We start from the raw sequence: 20495 nt of genomic DNA on the forward strand, positions 1-20495 counted from the left end.
GTAATATAATATTTTTTGTTCGCCTCCATACGATATAGAGGGGCTCTTTTGAAATTCTGCCTCTATAGTAAAATTTTAAATTTTGTATTATGCCCTGGTCGAAAAGTTCGATTTATGGAAGGAAATTTGTGTGAAATTTGACTTTTATTGCCAACTAAAGAGTTCGAGTTATAGAGAACTTCGAGTTAGGGAAGTTTGAGTTATGGAAGTTCCACTGTATTTCATTTATATTTATTTTTTATGCTTATATTGTATTATTAATTTTCATAATTTTTTAATTTTTTCAAGTCTTTTGGGTTATCTTCCTATTTATGGAAATTTCTCATACTTTTTATGCTTCATTTTAAATAAATAATTATCAGTAACAACTTTACGAACATTATATCGAAGAGTAGTCGGCATTGGTGAGCAAATCATGAATAACCTACACCAGGGCTTTCCATAATTCCTTTTCAGATTTTTGGGGTTTTCCGACATTTTTAAGAACACTTTTTTTCTTTTTAAACGGAAAATAGGATTCTTCACTTTAATCACTGTATAAATAAATATTAATTTCTAAAGTTAGCTCTCCAACTTTTGTTCCCTGTGTATATAAAATCATATTACGGGATTCCCCAGCAACAATGAATTTATATGATTTTCAAAGGTATTTAAGTTAGGATACTCGCTTTAATTTTATTTGTTATACCAAAGTAATTCTAGAAACAACAAAAAAAGTATTTTTCCGGGTTTTGCTTTGGCTTCTTACTTCATCCGTTACTGTTAATCTCGCGACGTTTTCATCGAACTATAAGTTACTAAGAAGAACAGGAAATTTATTTTCCTATGACAAAGAATTTTTATGACGTAATGTCTCGATTAATCTGAAATGTTAATCTGTTATACGCAGACCTTTTTAGAGAGAGAGAAGAAAGTTAATGAAAACCTAACTAATAACCTCGCACTATTTATTTACCTTGTATCAAAGCGAGCAATATTTGATACAAAAATATCTCCTATTCATTATAATTAAGAATCTGCTTAAAAATCTTAATTCTTTCATATGATCTTTAGACATAAAATAAAACCTTTTCTTTGATAATGTATTTTTGAGTTTTAGTTTCAAGCAACCGTTGCATGCTCTCACATCTATAAAGTTTATAACACTACTGAATATAAAATCAAAATAAGTTCGCAAATATCAGAGTTAATTTCTTGATTTAAGGAAATTGTATACTTGCAACATATAAGCTTGAAGAGATCGATAAAAATGTTTATACTTGTAGATGTTATATTCGATTTATTAATCTATAATTTGTTTGCAATCTAAGCCAAGAATATTGCTTACGGATATTAATTCAACTTTTGTCTTATAGATGAAGATCACTTGCGATCACTGCACGATTTCTCCAAAATCTAACTTAACGCACATTATAAGAGTTTCCAAATTACTGGGTTGCGATCAATTAATTGTTCTCGCAACTTTCTGAGACCCACTAAAGTTCTAAAGTTATCTACACACTGATCATTTGATCGCGTAATTTACTCAGTTACACTACAAAGATCCAAGTATTGCAAGCACTTATTTGTTATGCGAAATACCACTGAATGCTTTATAATCATCACCACTTTGAGATTTTTATATTCAGTGGGGAAAACTGATGACAAAACTCATTATTATTTCATATTATAATTTTTCGAGTGTTTCTGTAATAGAGAGCAAATATAACAAAAGAGAATATAACAAATTTCATATTCAATCTTTATTGGTTATTAATCAAAATTATCGCCATTAATGTCATGGCAAAAATCCATCGATTAATTACTCAATAAAATTCCACAAAAAATATACAGTCGTGGACCAGCAACAATATCCATTTGAGATATAAAATGGGATTTTAGTCAAGGTCCGACAGTTTTGGATATATGCAGAAGAATCTCACAAAAAAACAGACATTTTTTATATGAACAATGAAACCTGGGTTTTAAATAAATTTTTCAATGATGACTTTCTTTAAATATTCTAGCTAATTTCGTCGAAATTCAAAGTTTTGCAAATATTTTTATATTTCTCACAATAACAAAAAATATTTCCACTCACGCACACACCCACACATATTGCACTAATCCATTACAATCCCAAAGTCATTTCCATTAAATAAAATATTTGCCACGTATAACAAAGGCAATAACCCACTAGAGGGCGTGCTATAATCAAACAAACTTTCCTACATACAAACCCACAAATATCAAACGGTACTATACAAGTTGCTGAATGATTGTCAGTATAGATTTTCCACATGGAACAAAAATCCGAGAACTATCAAAAATCCAGTTGATTTAAAAATATGTGCGCTTACAAACAGAAATTAGTACAAGACAGTACACGTGAGTCATACGCATGTGATAGAACAACATTTTATTTTGTTATCTATCCATGCATACATACATATGTACAAATAAATGTAGGTGTAAAATCTATTTGTACGTTCATAATTGCTCAAACATCCAGCCAGCCAGCGACATGACAAAAATGCGGGCAACGCAAAAAATCCGACAAAACGCGAAATTCCAATTCCACACCAGCCATCAGAGAGACAGACAAACAAACAGAACGCCAACCAACCAGCCAGACAGGACATACAGAAATATTGAAAGTCTGCAGCGCAGCGAGAAAATTTCCGCAGAGCCTGGGAAAAAAGAGCCCAGCGCATGAAGTTAGAATTTCCATAGACAGACATGCAAGCGCTTCCAAGCACACTTGGCGCGGGCATTGAGCAACGAAAACCCGGTACGATGGTGAGAGGAAAAACCATCTAGTACTAAATATGAAATACGCATGCGCGCTCGCCATACATGTGCAACAACATGATCGCGCACAAGTTAAGTGACTAAGTAAATAGATAGACTTAAACGATATTATCCAATTACGCGGTCAACGCAATAAATACAAACGTAAACAAAATGTGCACTAAGCAAATACTTGTCACTGCAAGAAACCCGCGCACCTGCAAAAACCCGAGAGCGCAAAAATTACGTCGCAATTGAATTCCCCAGAGAGCGCGCCAAGCGGCAGGTCGCGGAAAATCCTTGCGCGCTCGTATTTACATAGTCTGGCGCGGCAGATTAAGCGCTTAAGCTAATATTTATATGAATATTAAGTAAATTAATGAGCGCTGACGCCTGCGTGTACTTTTCGTCGAAGCGCGCAAAGAAAAAAGGTCGCGGGGAACGCGCGGCGACAAGTGGACGACGACTAAGCATTAGCGGCGCGGCATAAACACAGTCTGGAGCTACCTACTTAAATGGACAGTCATTAGCATTAGAGCACGGGGTTTTTCGCTAATGAAAACGATGGTTTCTGGTGATGAGCGCGAAAATTTTCGCTGCTGAGCGCGCGGGTTTTCTTCATTCATAAGTAAAGGAATATCTGCTGAGTCATGAGCGCTTCAATGTATAGTATACCAACTGAGTGAATGACGCACTGAAAATGTTGCACAAATTGTTGTTGTGCTGTTGTCGCAGTGATTGTGGCAGGTGTGCTACTCATCCTTCCACATATATAACTTAGTATATTTGTATGTGTGTGTCTCAACGCGCGCATAATTGACCCAGTGAGCTCACCAGTTTTTTTGCCAGTTTTTACAGTATTTGACACTTGAATAGAGACTGACATCAGTGCTGACTGTGCGCAACAATAGGGCTCGTCCTATTTTTGCACCTTGCCACATGCCATTGTTGCAGCTAAAATGTGTGCGCGCACAGCAATACAAGAACAAGTATGCGGGCGTTTATATGCATAGCTGTGTGTCTGATCGTACGTGCGGTAGCATAAAAAATAAGATCTGAAATCAGAAAACAACAAGCAAAAATTGCAAAAATCCACACACACAACGGTCCATAACCGGCTTGAGGGCAAGCGCTCAGCTCCAACACAAACTCACAGGCGAGCGCTCAAACACATACAACAGTATGTTTCCAAATTTTGTATTTGCAAATCTTTCGTCTTTACTTCGTGCTCCGAGACATTGCGCCCGGTGTCGGTAACCGACGCACCTTGCCAATAGCTAAGTCACCACCACCACCAGCATCACCATCACCAGCAGCAACGTCTCCTTCCTTGCAAGAGCGCCAGCTTCATAGCGCACATGCGTATGAATGGCGGCCCTTCTTCAACACATATACACACGTATTTCTTCGCCATCATCGTCAACGTACGAAATCGATCAGCCGACAGCCATCAGCCGCTCGAGGCACAATACCTGTACATATACGAGTATTATATTATATACGATGTGTGATGCCGTTGACAATGGGCGATTCTGATTATGTTGCCCCACCTTTCTCGCATGTTAACAAGCAGTTTATGCAGCTGCACAGTGGGCGCAAGACTAAATATTTATAATATATAAAATATTTCCTTATGACTGAGATCCCACAAAACTATATAGTGCTGTCTTGAAGAAGAGAAATATGTCGGATAACAGCTGAATAAAATATCTGCTATTTTACAAAATTCTAGCATAATTTTCAGCGCAGAGATTAGTGATGCAGAGCTCTCCTAAAACTCTACTGTTCGAGTGCTACCAATTACGTGAACCTGAAAGACTAAGTTTTATCGGAGATCTGGCAAATTGGTCCTACAACCCTGTTCTCATCTCAGTTTCCAAGTTTTCTTTGTCTTTTGACTCTTCGCACCCACTCATAAAACGGACAGGTCTTTGCCCCAAAATTTTATCTCACAATGAACGGAAACTTTAATACTTTAGATATACTTCTGTTAGGTCCTAATCCATACCGTCCTTCCAAGACCCAAAGGTCGTTATCTCAAACCTACTGCTGACTTGAACATCCAACTAAGATCATCTACAGCTTAGCTATTCCAAAAAAACGAAATCTTTCGAGGACTGCCGATAAAACGTGGTCCAAATCTTACTGTCTGACTGTCTTTCCCAATCCCCAAAAATGGTTAACTCGAATCACCGGTCTTATAGTGGCGAACTTAGATCTAAGGTTGAGTTCTTCCAAAAACCCAGTCTTACTAGGACTGCCGATAAAAGGAATCGAATAGAAAAATATTTAGAGCAACAATGAGATCTCTCAATTATAGTTATATATAGGTATACGGAATTCCTTCATTTTATATGGATTTTAACTCTTGGTTCTCTGATGCCGTTCAAAGTCTTCGTTATTCTGGGATTTTCCTTAGTTCTCGGCCCTTTCCGTCCCAGTAGTCAATTCTAAAGTAGATTATGTTCAAAATTGCTCTTTTCAAGTCTAAACTAGTTATCTACTATCATTCCGAAGAGTTTATGACTTAAGATTTGTGAAACTCATTGTTGGCCCCGAATAAGGATAAAGGGATCCAAGCAAAATATCAAGAGGGAGTTCATACTGAAAAATAGAGGGATAATAGGTTATCAACATCCAGGTTCGGGGAATTTTATAGACTAACTGGCGAAGTTTACCCTAAAAAAAGATGGGAAGTCACATAAGAAGAGCAAACGGTGAAGGCAACAAATTCTATAAGGTTGCTGATCTGAGACATTATGATTTTGAGGTTATGTTCTTCCCAAAATTGCATTTCATTGGACAAGACAGAGAAAACTAAAATTGTAAGTAGGATGAATAAAACCACTCATTAAGGGAGTTTAGAATGAGAGAAATATTTTTGTACTTATTTATTTCCAATTCCTCAATTCAACCAACACAGACCCACTGTGCAGCTGCACCAGACCGACCGAGCAATCATGTCAATTCACTAAAATCACGCTATTTTTTCAGTTTTATTATTTTTGCCTTTGCTGCCTTTTAGCTCGAGGACAATGGCATCCTGCTAGCTATGATGGTTCCTTTACAACAACAAAAACAAAAGCAAAGTGAAGAAGGATCAATACAATTAATTTTTTTTCTTCCTTTTTATTGCTGCTGAAAGAAAAATCACTGCCACGGGCCGGTGTAGCCGGATCAATAGGAGATTGCAAGAAGTTGAAAGACCGAATATAACAACAACAAGTTGGGTACAGGACATTATGACATAACGCTAACGCTTTAAACAAACAACAAGCACACCACAGCAATAAATAAACAAAATAAACGCCAAATCAAAGTCGTCGTCGTCTTCGATCGAGGAACAGTGGAGTAAATGTTTTGAAAAGCCAGCAAAAGGAATTGCTTCCAGGAATTGTGTCAACAACAAAGCAACGAGGAGATATACGGGCCGCTATGAAAGAAAACCGAGTTGTTGTTGTTGCTGCTGTTGGTGTACGTGTTGGCGCAATCAAAATCACTGAATTGGAATTCTAAAAAAGATGCTTACATAATGGCGCACCTGGCCGGCCGCCGATGTCCTGATGTAGGTGGCTGTGCGCCGGTGAACGCAATTCAACTGTCTGTCATCGCGAGAAAATTGCTGGTATGTGTGTGTGTCTATATAGGGGCACACTTGGTGACTCGCAAACTGACTTGCGCGGTGAATTATTTGACGGTTGACTGCGCATGCGCGCCAACATCAGCACAGCTACCTGTGTCAGATTCCCCAAACGGCTTTGGCGGCCTATCTGTCTCGCTGACTTCGGCGCTATTGTTCGCTCGTGACCCCCTTACAGTAGTCCTGGCATGCTTTGCTTGCACTTTGGCAACATATCATATTTATTAACTCGGCATTCGGCCGCTCGCCACACACAAAGGACATTGGACCATTGTCTGTCGGCGCGCAGCTGCTGCTTTGATTCGTCGCCATTCTTCTCTTTTTTCTCGGTTTTTATTAATTCGGCATAAAAGCGAGAAGTTAATGTTTATGACTTGCGTCGGTTAGTTAGTACTCGCTTGTTCTTTGCATAAAATGTTGTTGTACAACAAATTCGTTAGAGTCTTTGATGTCGCTGACTTGCCTTTGCATGCCGCGTTATCCTGTCAATGCGTGGCGATTATTATTGTATCATCAACGGCAATTTTCATGGAATTCGACTTGGACACGCGTGCTTTATATTTATACTAATGAGAATGAATTCTATTTGTACGATAACTATTATTGTTGTAATTTGATATCTACTATTCAGGATCATTTTATTATCATCATGGATTATTTATTCAAATCAGGATGCTTAATATGTGATTAAATTCGCCTAATTATCACTAGTATTCATATGGACTCACATCTCTTCTTTTTTTCTCTTCGAGGTTGCTAATATGGCACTCTAACACTCTGAGCCGAGTCATTAAGTGAGAGACGGAGTGAGTCGGATGTTCCGACTGAGGTGTACCAAAGTACTCTATCATCATTAAGTTCTTTCCCATCAAATCTTTCAGCTCACAAATATACAGACTCATATGATGGTATCACAATATAAGACAAATTTACTAAGAATTCACTTATAGCATTAGTTCAATATGAAGGTCTATGCAGAACCTCTTTCATTTCATCGCCCTCGGTACTGATCTCTGAGAACTATTAGTCCATCAAACAACATAATATCAACCTTCTCTGAGATGGGTACGACTCACTCATCTAAGCCATATATAACGACGAGCAAAATGTGAATATTTGATTTCAAAACCATTGGGTACAGAGCTTTTTACTTTAATTTTAGCTTTAATAACCCCAAACAAAAACGATCTATACCGATATTGCCGAAGATTTTTATATTTCTCAAAGAGATGTGTAGTCTTGTCATTAAGCAGGTGAACCTCAACTTTAGTTCAGCAATAAACACTTAGTTTCACAAATCGGTATGAGTCCAGATCTCAGTTCCTAATCTTAAGTTGAAGCTCTACGTTAAAAAAACACTTCTTTATCTAATCATTCGGTATTAACTAATACTTAAATATGAAAGGAGGAGTTATGCAGGAATGAAGCTTGCAGAGAACAACTCTTACGGCATTAGTTCAGATTTTAGGTGATTCAAAAAGGGGCACAGGATAACATTTAAAAAATATAATATATAAATATAAAAAGGAGTTTGAATTTCCGATTTTTGACACATCGCATTATGACATCATACTTCATAGACGTCTGAAAATTATAATTCTTCAAGATATACATATAACATTTTTCAAAATGTTTTAAGAAACAAATTTATATATGTAGAGTTCGGGATTGAAAAAAAATTTAAAAACATGATAAAATCAATGGTATTATCAAATGTAATGAGTAAAAAGTCCTACCTTTGTTTTGCAGAGCCTGATATTGCGGTTGCTTGTGGTAACCCTGAAAATAAAATAGAAATTCAAAAGTTAAAAAAAAAATTGTTAATTTCTAAAAATAATAAAAATTGTGATAAGCATTTTCCACCCAAGAAGTTGTCAGAAGAGATGAATAGTGATGCCATTCGTTTGGTTTTATTGCATTTACATTTGCATGCCATCTACATAAGGAAGAGGAAGCTAAGAAGCTAGCGCCACTAGTGTTTGACACCGTCCAGCAGTACTTGATTAAACCCTCTGATAATCCCGTCCAGACGAACTAAAATAATCCCGATATTAAACAATAAAGATTTCTGGTATTCAAAAAGTAAAGCCTAATTTTCAGCGCGAAAAAAATATTGCACAGTTCTCTTATAATTCCACTTTTCTAGATCTACCGATTTCATAAAGCGTTAAGACTAATATTTGGATGAGATCTGCCAAATTAACTGTAGTTAGTTTGTTAGTTAGTTTTTCATTTTCACTGACTTTTGACTCTTCACACCCATTTATAAATATAACTTGCAGATCTTTAACCCAATATTTTGTCTCACGATGCGCGGTAATACAAATAAATTTGCTTTGAATAAACTTCTGTTAGGTCCTGATCTAAACTGCATTTACCAAGACCAAAAGTGGTCAGTCAGTAACAGTACTTGATTAAATACTATAAGATTATTATCATTCGATTGAACTATGATTGGTCTTGGACTTTTGATAGAACCTACAAAACGAGTGAAAATTAGCGGTAGGTTTTGATATGAATTCGTTTGCTTTGAGATATCTACATCATTGAGAAGGTAATGAGACTCTTGCAAGTACTCCATTCACATCGATAGAATCGAAGTTAATCGAGTTATCATCTATCCACAGAGATACAACCTCAAGCTCTAAAATTTTTTCGATCGAATCAATGAATTTTGGTTGACTGCCAATAGAGCAAAAAGACCATTAATTGAGGGCGAAATGGAAATGGTTGCCAGAGAATCACAAATAAAGGTTAGTTGTTATAGTTATCTCCCTATGACTTGTTCTTGTTTCTGAAAATCGAAAAGCCGTTCCTACGAATGCACCTTAAGTAGTTTGAGGCGATAATATATATAAATATATATGTGGATGGTCGTAATTTATATGTTCTGGACTCAAATTGAGTACATTCAGCGTTGAACGAGATTCTTAACCTGAAACCTGAAAAATGAAAATTTTGTTCTTCAGCAGTCCGCATCAAATTTGATCAGCTTATCTAGCGCTGGTAAACGAATTATTGTCTATCGATTAAAAAACACTTCCGTGTCAAATGTCAAAGGTGGACTTAAAAAACACAAAACAATAAAAAAATAAAAATTTGTCACCTTTCTGCTTGCAACAAAAAATAGTGTTGAAGGAAAACGTGCAACAAAAAATCATAAACACCATTGCATGGCAAATACTTCCGTTGCGTCGGCGCAGAATGCAGCAGCAGCTGTGCGCCATGGATTAATAGCAAACGCACTTTACGCAATCAACTTATTTATGAACGTAAGTTGTTACGCCACGCGGCTGAAAGGACATTTCCGAGAAGCAAAAAAAACAACAACCATACATAATAACAAAGCGTATAAAAATGATTGCAAGCAATAAGAAGTGCAAGCGGAGGTAGTCTGAGTGCTAAATGTCTATAGCCGAGTTCAAGGCGTGCAGTCTGGCTGCGCGTATGTGCGCAGGCGCACGGCCAAATCTGTAGCGCACACAGCTGATCGGTTGCTATTTGCTGGTGTTGGTGTTTTTAGTGCTGGTGACGCTGGTGGTGCTAATGACAACTGCCTACATAAGCAATACAACAACAACACACACACATGCAAAGACACCCTTGCTAATAATCACTTCCCTGCTTGCCGCTTGACAGCAGACTCCGCTTGGCAGCACTTTGATTTCTTAAGAAATTGAACATTTTTTTCGCTACTATTATTCCGCTTGGCGCAGCTGTGCTGGTGGCAACTTGAATATAAACCATGCAACAACAATAACACCACCAAACAACCAGCTATACACCCTTCAACCCTTAACGCAGAAGACTTTGGCAAGTCTTGAAGACTCGAGTGCAGTTGCTAGGCGCAACGGTGAGGCAAGCCAAGATGTCCTTTTATTGCAATTGCAAATGTGTTGTTGCAGTTGTTGTTGTTGTTGATGCTGCATGATTGTGATTTTGATTTCTTGCCATCATGTTGGATGTCCTTACGGTGTTTATGGATGAGTGGCTGTGTTCACTATGTGTGTGTGCGTCTGCCAGCCGGCTGCTGACTGCCGGTGCGCCAAATCTTTACTTAGACACACACACACACATCCATTCTTACACCTTTTGTTCTTCTTCTTCTTTCTTCAAAGCAAAAAATTTTTAACATCTCGGACGTTGACTTGCTTGCATCTGCGTTTACTTTTGCTTTGCAATCAATTTTGTTGTGTTTTTTTTATGACAACAACAACAACACTAACAAAAAATGTTACTCTAACAATGCTTGCAGCAGCGATTCTTCTTACAAATCTCGCCACACTTAATAGCTGCAATGCCACGCGCATGTGCAACGTCTCCTTGTTTGGCATGTATAAAGGACCTCCTTTTTTTTGCATGCTCCATTTTCCTTTTATTCGCTGCTAGTTTGCCATCTTTTCCATTTTTCATTGCAGATATGTGTGTACTCTATGGTAATGCAACCGCAATTGTTTTGCATTTCATTATGCCTTTCAGTGTTGTTGTTGCTGCTGTTGTTTGGATTATTTCAACTACTTGGCGCGCTGCCTTGGCATGTGCAGCGATTTCCTTGTTTATCCTGGCATAATTTTTGCATTTTCAATTATCTGCATTTGGTTTTGGTTCCGGTTCGGTTCGGGTGTTACATAACAGCTGATTATGATTTTCGGCTTATTTTACTTGATGTAGAGCTCATATATGTATGATACATACATATATTTAGAATAATGGGCATGCGCCTTCAGCAGCCTGACTGATGTAACTGCTTGCTCATGAGCACCCCTACATTCCATACATTCTCTCCTACGTCGCACTTAAAAATAGTGTAGCAGCTGCTTGGATGTTAGGCCGAATTTATTAATGCAGAATATTGCATAATCCACATTTTGCAGATTCCTTCATAAGTATAATCACAAACAGGTATGCAAATTTCCCCAAATCCTGGCAAAGGATACGCCGCCGAAAACACAGCTGAAATCTGTATAGCCTTTGACGTGTATTTTACTTGTTTACTATAATTCGCGAGAATGATTTTAAATATGTAGTTTGACAGAACTAAATGGATTTCTGGGTAGAATGAGAGCTAGGACGTGTTTAAAGACAACTGCTCGAACTAAATATATTTTGATAGATAGTCAATCAAATCTGTACTGCTGTACTCGACTTAAATTCGAAATATGTTTTTTTTTTTGGTCTCACAGAATATAGTTCTAGTTCTAGTATCTAATTCTAAGAAATTTAAGAAATGCTATAGAATATTTGATAACAGCGCTAAAGTGAGCCGCAAGGTTTCCCGTATGCATTGTAGGTCTTCTATAAAAAGCCATAACCGTTAAAAAGTCACCCAGACTACTGCTTTCTAGACCGCGACTTCATATAGCTTAGAAGCTAATTAAAAAAAATTTCTGAATAATTGTACAACAACTGGATACCAGTTTAGCATCTATCATGAATAAATCTAGTGAAAAATTTTAGTTTAATTTACAGGGTTATATGTACTATATATAGTACATATATTTGAATGGTAAAGAGAAGAAGGGCAATTTAAACTGAAAAATAATCATAGTCGTCTTAAAAAACAATTTGCTTCAAAAATCTTAATCAGGATACCGAAATTATCCAATGTTGTTTAGAAAAAAAAAAAATAAATCCATGAAAATAAATGACAAATGCCACTTCGAACATTCGAAACGGCATTCGCGGGTGAAAACGGCACCATGGACAATCTAGCCGTCGGAAGACCTGTGACGATGAATACCGATCATATCATGGAAAACAGTTAGACCGGCGTGTGACATCTCGTGACATCGCCCAGGGGTTAGTCACCAACCCATTTTAAAGCATCTGCAGAAGGCTGGATACACAAAAAAGCTTGATGTATGGGTGCCGCATGATTTGACGCAAAAAAACTTTCTGGACCTAATCAACGCTTTCGATATGCTGCTGAACCGGAACGAACTTGACCCATTTTTCAAGCGGATGGTAACTGGCGACGAAAAATGGATCACTTACGACAATATCAAGCGAAAACGGTCGTGGTCGAATGCCGGTGAATCGTCCCAAATAGTGGCTAAGCCAGAATTGACGACCAGGAAAGTTTTGCTGTGTGTTTGGTTGAGATTGGAAGATAATCATCCACTATGAGCTGCTCCCATATAGCCAGACGCTTAATTCTACCATCTACTGCGAACAACTGGACCGCCTGAAGCAGGCGATCGACCAGAAGCGTTCAGAATTGGCCAAAAGGAAGGGTGTAGTGTTCCACTAGGGCAACGCCAGACCATACACTTCGTTGATGACTCGTCAGAAGCTACGGGAGCTCGGATGGGAGGTTTTATCACATCCACCATATAGCCCGGACATAGCGCCAAGTGATTATCACCTGTTCCTGTCCATGGCGAACGCCTTTGGTGGTGTAAAGTTGAACTCAAAAGAGGTTTGTGAAAAGTGGCTGTCCAAGTTCTTCGCAAATAAGAAGGCAGGCTTCTACGAGGGAGGTATTATGAAGGTGCCGTCCATATGGAAATAGATTATCGAACGAAACGGCGCATATTTGAACTAAATCCGACCACTTTAACACTTTTTAAAAGGCATTGAATAAAGAGCAAAAAATCGGAAGGGAAATATTTGCCAACCTAATATAATATAAAAATCGGTGTTCTAATGGACTTTTTGCAGAATATATAAATCAAAATTTGCATTATCATAATAAAAGTGGAAGAAAATCTTATCTAGATCATACTTTAGTATGAAGAAGGTAACTTCAATTAGTTCTGACCCACTAACATCAATATACTCAATATATTATATTAGGATCTTTCGGTTAGATTTGTACCATGTATATCGGTTATTGTTTTTTTTTTTTTGTTTGATATAAATCTAAATTTTACCCTTCGCAACTAATTGCCTAATTGCTCTGACACTTTGCACGCGAAATCAAATATTTGTGCCGAAATAGTATAAGAACAATCGCAAGCACTGTTGCGGTCTAACTGCAATCCCTTCTAATTGATCACCTAGCTATAATATACTCATATGCAAATAATTGCTTTCAAATCACTGCTGAGCATAATTTAACAAAATATAAATAATATTCAAAACGCTGCTAAAAAGCTACGTTACAGAAATAAATGTGCAAACAACGCAAAATACTTGTACTCCAATTGCAATTTTAGAAGAAGAAAAATATGAAAATATACAAATATACAAATAAGTAAGTAATCATTTAATTATACTTAAAGAACATGCATACGAGTACATACCAACTGTAAATACCAACAACAAAGAGTTTCTTTTCATTACCATATCAACAACAACTAAGGGGCAGTAAGAAGACCCTGCATTGCAATGCAGTATGAAACAACCCCTCAGTGACAACAAAAACGCTGTCGTAAGTTGCGCATGCGCAGGAGCACTAAGCGCAAATGCCCATACAACGACACAATATCAACCGAATGGCTTTCATATTAAGCACAACGATTAATCAAAACGTCAATCACCTGGCGGATGGTCGGGACTATACAAATGCATGCAATTGTACTTCTACTGCTGAAGGATGCAACATACGCTGCCACATACAAGCAACAACAACTGTATGTTTATTGAAGAGAACAACAAATAATACAAATATTAAAAATTTGATTTAGATATGAACGACAAGTACAACTCGAGTGTTGTGAAGGTGAAGTGAATGCGATTGCTTTTGAGCGGCTTTAGGCGGGAAGTGTTTGTGAACTGCATGTGTGTTTGTGTTTGTCAGTGAAATGCAAATATTGTCGATTATAACGGTATGTCAACAAATATGCAGCGGTACACAGGAAGCAGCAATTTGAATTGATATTGAATTGCGGTGTGCTTATCTACCCTACAGGATCTGCTGATTATGGACGATGGAACTCGTAAATGCGCAGGCGTTCTGGCAGTACATGAAAGTATGGTTTCCATACTTACTTGATGAGCGAATAGTTAGAATTCACTTGATATATGTAAATAATATTTGGATTGTGATAAGAATTTCACCTTTTCACTTTCCCTGAACCTTGAAAATTTTATTTAATAAAATCCCATTGCATTATTTGAATTTTCAAGTACTTCAAGATTTGGTGGTTGGTTTGATCGACAAAACTAAGAGCGTCTCACACTACTGATATCTAAATGATTAAAAATTGTTTAAAGTAGGCGTGATTTTCCTTTTAAGAACTTGAATATTCACAAACCTATGTTAGATTAAAATAAGTTCCCAGAACTTGAATATTCATATCTCACAAACGTTCAAGGTTAGATTAATATAAGTTCCCAGCAACGGCAGTTACAGACTTCATACTTCGTTAGCTGAAACACCGATTATTTATAATGTCACAAACTCCCAGGAATGGACCTAGAGATCCTGATGAATCAACGAAGGGCCAAGCATTACATAAAAAATCGGGATGATAAGTATGTTCTTCTAATAAAATGGTATTTACTAAGGCAGTGATTCAGACAGTGACACAGTGATCCATATTGAATATTGCATCATCCAGCCGATATCGAAATCATTTATTTTATAGTAATTATTGAAATTCGTCAATATTTACCCCTAGTCCTCAAATACCGAATGAATCATATCTCTCTGATTAACTTTATAGCTTCTATATCGGCCAATATGTGGTTTATGTCGATAAAATTTGGTCCTAATATAAACAAATTCTGACTTTATCTTAATTTAGACCCTGTATAGTAAATTATGAATGAATCTGCATCTTCCCAGTTAACCTTAGGCGATTTATTTGGTAAGTATAGGAGGTATTTTGAGAACGTTTCCTTAGCTCAAAATAGATCTAATCGATTCGTATCTGCCCGAAACCAGTATATATGTATGTGTGTGGCATCGGTCTTCTACAAATTCTCAAAATCGGCCAATAATATTTCAAGGCCCCAGAAATCCGAACATTAGGACCTAGTGTTAGTTTTTTAATGAAAATATCTGTAAACCTTTTATATATTCCGATCAGAGGGAGAGGGGTTAAAGTGTGAGATATTTCCACCAACTTAAGTGAATGTTATAATCCTGAATATAACGTAGCTTTGTAGCGAAAATGAGTGAAATCGGTCAACGAATTACCCTAGCTCCCATATACTATATAATATAATGATGATCGTTATTTTAGTGGACTTTAAGAATATAGGTTCACAATTTACCACGAGAAAGATATCTATTTCGTCGATGTACTGAGAATTTTCTAAAAGTAACTCTCGTCACAATTTGTGTTGATATTTACATACAGATAACGCATGAGCTCGTCAAACGCTGGTCAACTACAAGTACTTGTGCAGTGGCGAGGTCCTTTTGGCCCTCTCTGGAGCGTAAGCGGTCTTGCTTTCTCTGGGCAAGGTCCATCTCAGCGCCATCATGGGTGTACTTACGGGACATTGTACAATGGGTACCCATGCGGTGAGACTTGGGATCGTGGTAGATGCAAGTTGCCAAAGCTGTATGGAGGAAGGCGAGATGGAATCATCTAAGCATTTCCTTCTACATTGTCCAGCTTTTGCCAGACTGAGGTTGAAACACCTCGGAAGGCCTTTTTTCGGCGATTCTAGCGAATTGGCTAGAATCGATATTAGCCGTCTTAAGAAATTTGTAACGGATTCCAAGCGTTTTGCTGAATCTTAAAGGTCTTTGATCCACAGGGAATTTTATTGGTACCACAAAGTACAGCGCCAGGCTGTCTAAGTTTGATCTTCTGTTTTTGCAGAGATCTGCCTACAAACCTAACCTAACCTAATACAAATTAGTATAGTTCTCTTTATATAGAGATGTTATCAGTATATATGGACCCTTCGATAGTATTTTAACCGGGTATAGTGTATTTTTGCCACTCGCTTGTTACACAGAACATAGGGTTAGAACTAATTATAATTTGGTATAAATAATGCTTAAATAACTGGGTACTAGGACCTCGATTGCTGATTAAATATTAAATGCTAGAACTGTTAGGATAGCTTAAATTAAAGATAATGATTTTTCTGAGTATAATATTGTCAACAAAATGTTGTCAACCCACCCTATCAACCCCTACAATTTGAAAAGTTTCTTATTTACATATTTCTTGAGAAAACACTTGGCGTTTCATTAAAACAACAAGTCACTGCATTTTATCAGCTTTAACCCACACTTGACGGGCACATACACATGCACATTCAAAGTAGTAGTAAACCGAACCTGATTTTCACCCCTGCTTAAACTCGTTGGCAGGCAGCTCAAAGACACTAATTGCCGCAACAAATGCTTACAAATAAATTAAAAAAAATAAAAACTAAATGCTTTTGAAAACGTACTTGCATTTAATCTTATAATTCCTTTACCACGCTCGATTTTGTTTGTAATAATAAGTATTTCCCTCTTTATTCCTTTTTTTCCGTTTGATAAGCTTTGAAGTTATTATTTTCTACCCCACATGTCTCACGTGTTGTTGAGAGTCTTTCATATTTACAACTACACCGGTGCATATATGAATGTATTTATTGGTGTATGTGTGATTGGTGAATGCACACACCTGGATGCGATTTTGCTGTTGACGAACAAAAACAACAAAAAAGGAACTTGTAAATAAAAAAACATTCAATAAATACTACAAGACTAAGTCTCTAGTGCGCTGATAAGCAGCAAACGATTATTGATTGAGTATGGAGAGCAAAAACAACAAAATCAAAAAAAGTGTGGCTTTGCAACAAGCTCTGGTTGGCTTGAGGCGGTCTTTGGCACACAGTGGTTGCGGTGGGAAAGAAAACAATGAGACTGATTGTCGTCAAAAGATATGGTTTCCTTGATTTTTATTTTGTATGTGTTTATGTTTATTAACTTTAACGGTCGCTGTTTTTAAATTTTTTGTTGTTAGTTTTATCGAATGATCCTCAGTATTATCTTTTATATGGGATCTTAACTAAATTTCATCTCTCTACAACAATTTCAGAAACGAAAGAATGAAAGGAAAGAATGGGGCTTCTATTTTACCAAATTTAAAAATAATCTACATCTCATAGATGACATCTTTAAGAAGAGACCTTAAGAAGGGACCGATCAGAGGTAACTGAAAACTTGAAAAGTTCAACTGTTTCTTTGATGCCCAAAATAAGTGAAGAAAATATTGACTTCCATTATTTAAGGTTAGATTTGTTTACGTAAAAGCGGTGTACTACGAAGAGTTGTTCTATATAAGTCTTTCCGATGAATTGATTGCAATTTTATTTGGAAAAAGGCAAGGATTAATGTTGGAAATCATGGATGATGTAGAAACATATGCTGGTGCTGAGCGCCCAGGCTTCGATAACCTTAAAAAATTTAGGATCTTAAAGTACACTTTTAAAGGTTGCCAAAGGTACCACACAGTATTTTCTGATAATATCTCACTTCTATATATCTGACAGCTTTGTAACCGATGTTCATAGTTATTTCCTTCCTTTCAGAGACAGGCCTTTCACACTTATAATATAAAACAAGTAAGGAAGGGCTAAGTTTGGGTGTAACCGAACATTTTATACTCTCGCAATTTATTTATTTAACTTTATTTATATTATATAATACACAATTTGACCCACATATTCGTCATATATATTGTATAAAGTCCATCGAAAGTTGGAAACCATAATATTAGGTTAGAAGCACCGAGGTCCTCGTGTTCAATATATGGGGCCTTAAAAACCTATGGTCCGATTTCGGCGATTTTTAGAATGGGGCTGCCACACTATTAACATAGTATTTGTGCAAAGTTCTGCACCGATATCTTCACTAGTACTTACTTTATATATTGTAATGTAAACGATTCAGATCGTCTTCAAAGTTCTGGTATATAGGTAGTAGGCGTGCTTGTGAAGCGATTTGGCCTATTTTCACAACATATCATTGGGATTTAAGGACACTATTACAAACCAAGTTTCATTGAAATCGGTCGAGTAGTTCCTGAGATATGGTTTTTGACCCATAAGTGGGCGATGCCACGCCCATTTTCCATTTTGTAAAAAAATCTGAGTGCAGCTTCTATCTGCCATTTCTTAAGTGAAATTTAGTGTTTCTGGCGTTTTTCGTTATTGAGTTAACCCACTTTTAGTAGTTTTCAGCATAACCTTTGTATGGGAGGTGGGCGTGGTTACAATCCGATTTCCTCCATTTTTCGACTGTATAAGGTAGTACCTAATAGAAACGACTCTAGAAAGTTTCCTTGATATACCTTTAGTAGTTTACGAGATATGTACAAAAAACTTAGTAAATTACATCCAAATATGCCCCTTCATAGTGCGATCCTTCATACCAAATTTTATTTCCATAGCTTTATTTATGGCTTAGTTATGGCACTTTATGTGTTTTCGGTTTTCGCCATATTGTGGGCGTGGCAGTGGTCCGGTTTTGCTCATTTTCGAAAGCAACCTTCCTATGGTGCCAAGAAATAAGTGTGCCAAGTTTCATCAAGATATCTTAATTTTTACTCAAGTTACAGCTTGCACAGACGGACGGACGGACGGACGGACAGACAGACAGACAGACATTCGGATTTGAACTCCACTCTTCACCCTGATCACTTTGGTATATATAACCCTATATCTAACTCGTTTAGTTTTGGGTGTTACAAACAACCGTTATGTGAACAAAACTATAATACTCTCTTTAGCAACATTTGTTGCGAGAGTATAACAACCATAGAAGAGTTACATATATCCAAAATTAAGCAGTTGTCTGAAAACACTGTAAGACAAAGGACACTTAGACTGTAATTGACACATGGACCCTCACACCCAAGACAAAAACCCGGGTCCATTAGGTAGGTAGGAGTGCTGCCATACTGGCTTAATTAACGGTTGGTGCGCCATTTTGATACACTATTGTGAGACCTTTATATTTTGCTATCTCGTTTCATCGTCAAACCATTTGATGCTTTCAATGAAACTACTTATTTCCGTAATACATTTTGTGGACATCCATTCGGGATTTGGTGCTTGATGAATCCCAATGGTTCTATATCTGGTATATGATAGGGCTGGGCAGTCGCAGAGAAAGTGGAAAACCGTTTCCTAATTCCCTTCTAATTTGCATGAACGACAAATACAGTTACAGAGCAAACTCATTTTCAGAGCATGCTCTCCGAATGACCAATGCCCCGTTATGGTAGCCGTAAGTCTTTATGATCTGTGTGGAGATCTCGCTTGATAATTCCTGACGGGCATGGTATTTGCTCCGCTTCGGATTTATCCTGAGAAGCTCCTATCTTTGCCTCTAATTGACAAAAAAGATCCTAACTCCCAAAACAAAAACCCGGGTCCATTAATAATGGATCGAAAAAATCTGGTCCAAAATTAGTCGACATTTTAGTTTTAGGAAAGGGTGATCTAGAATTCCTATAGCACTATATAGAAAATTGTAGCCTGAAAATTGCCTGTTTTATAATTAATTAATTTCTAACTTAGAAATCGATAAAGACAGGACTAAAATATTGTCTTTTTGGAAAGTAGCTGAATCTGAAAATTATGCAGGCATAAATTATAAAATCTAATGAAAGAACCTACACATGTTTTTAAAGAAATAAACGATGAGTGATAAAAATAAGAACAACTTTGAAGAATCCATTCGAAAAATAAGAACAAAATTCAAATAAATCCACGAAAATCGAAAGTAAGAATCTTAATGATCTCACAGACACTTCAAAAATGGTATTCTAAATTATTCCTTTCCCTTTTGCGCAATTAATATTAACTGGGTTAGAAGAAAGTGAAAGCAAGGCGTGACGTACAGCGTGTAAACAAATATGAGCAAAGAAATTGTATATGTGTCCAGGTGTCAAATGTGACAAACGAAAGTGAAATTGATTACATTGAATTACAAACAGACAAATCAACAACAATGAGAATAGTTCCGGGAAGTTTAGCTTAGAATTTCGAAAAGTGTCACACCGTTCAACACTGCGTGGATCGTCAACAAAATCAGCGATTGACACAAGCGTTGTCACATTTATAATCAACATTATCAAGTTGTGATCATCAGCAAAGACAACAGTGACATTAGCACCACCACCAACGCTATCAAACAAACACAACAGTTTAACAACGTGTCCAACGCTGCTGGTTGCTCGAT

This window comes from Zeugodacus cucurbitae, chromosome 3 (genome assembly GCF_028554725.1).
Source record: "Zeugodacus cucurbitae isolate PBARC_wt_2022May chromosome 3, idZeuCucr1.2, whole genome shotgun sequence".
Taxonomy (NCBI): Eukaryota; Metazoa; Arthropoda; class Insecta; order Diptera; family Tephritidae; genus Zeugodacus; species Zeugodacus cucurbitae.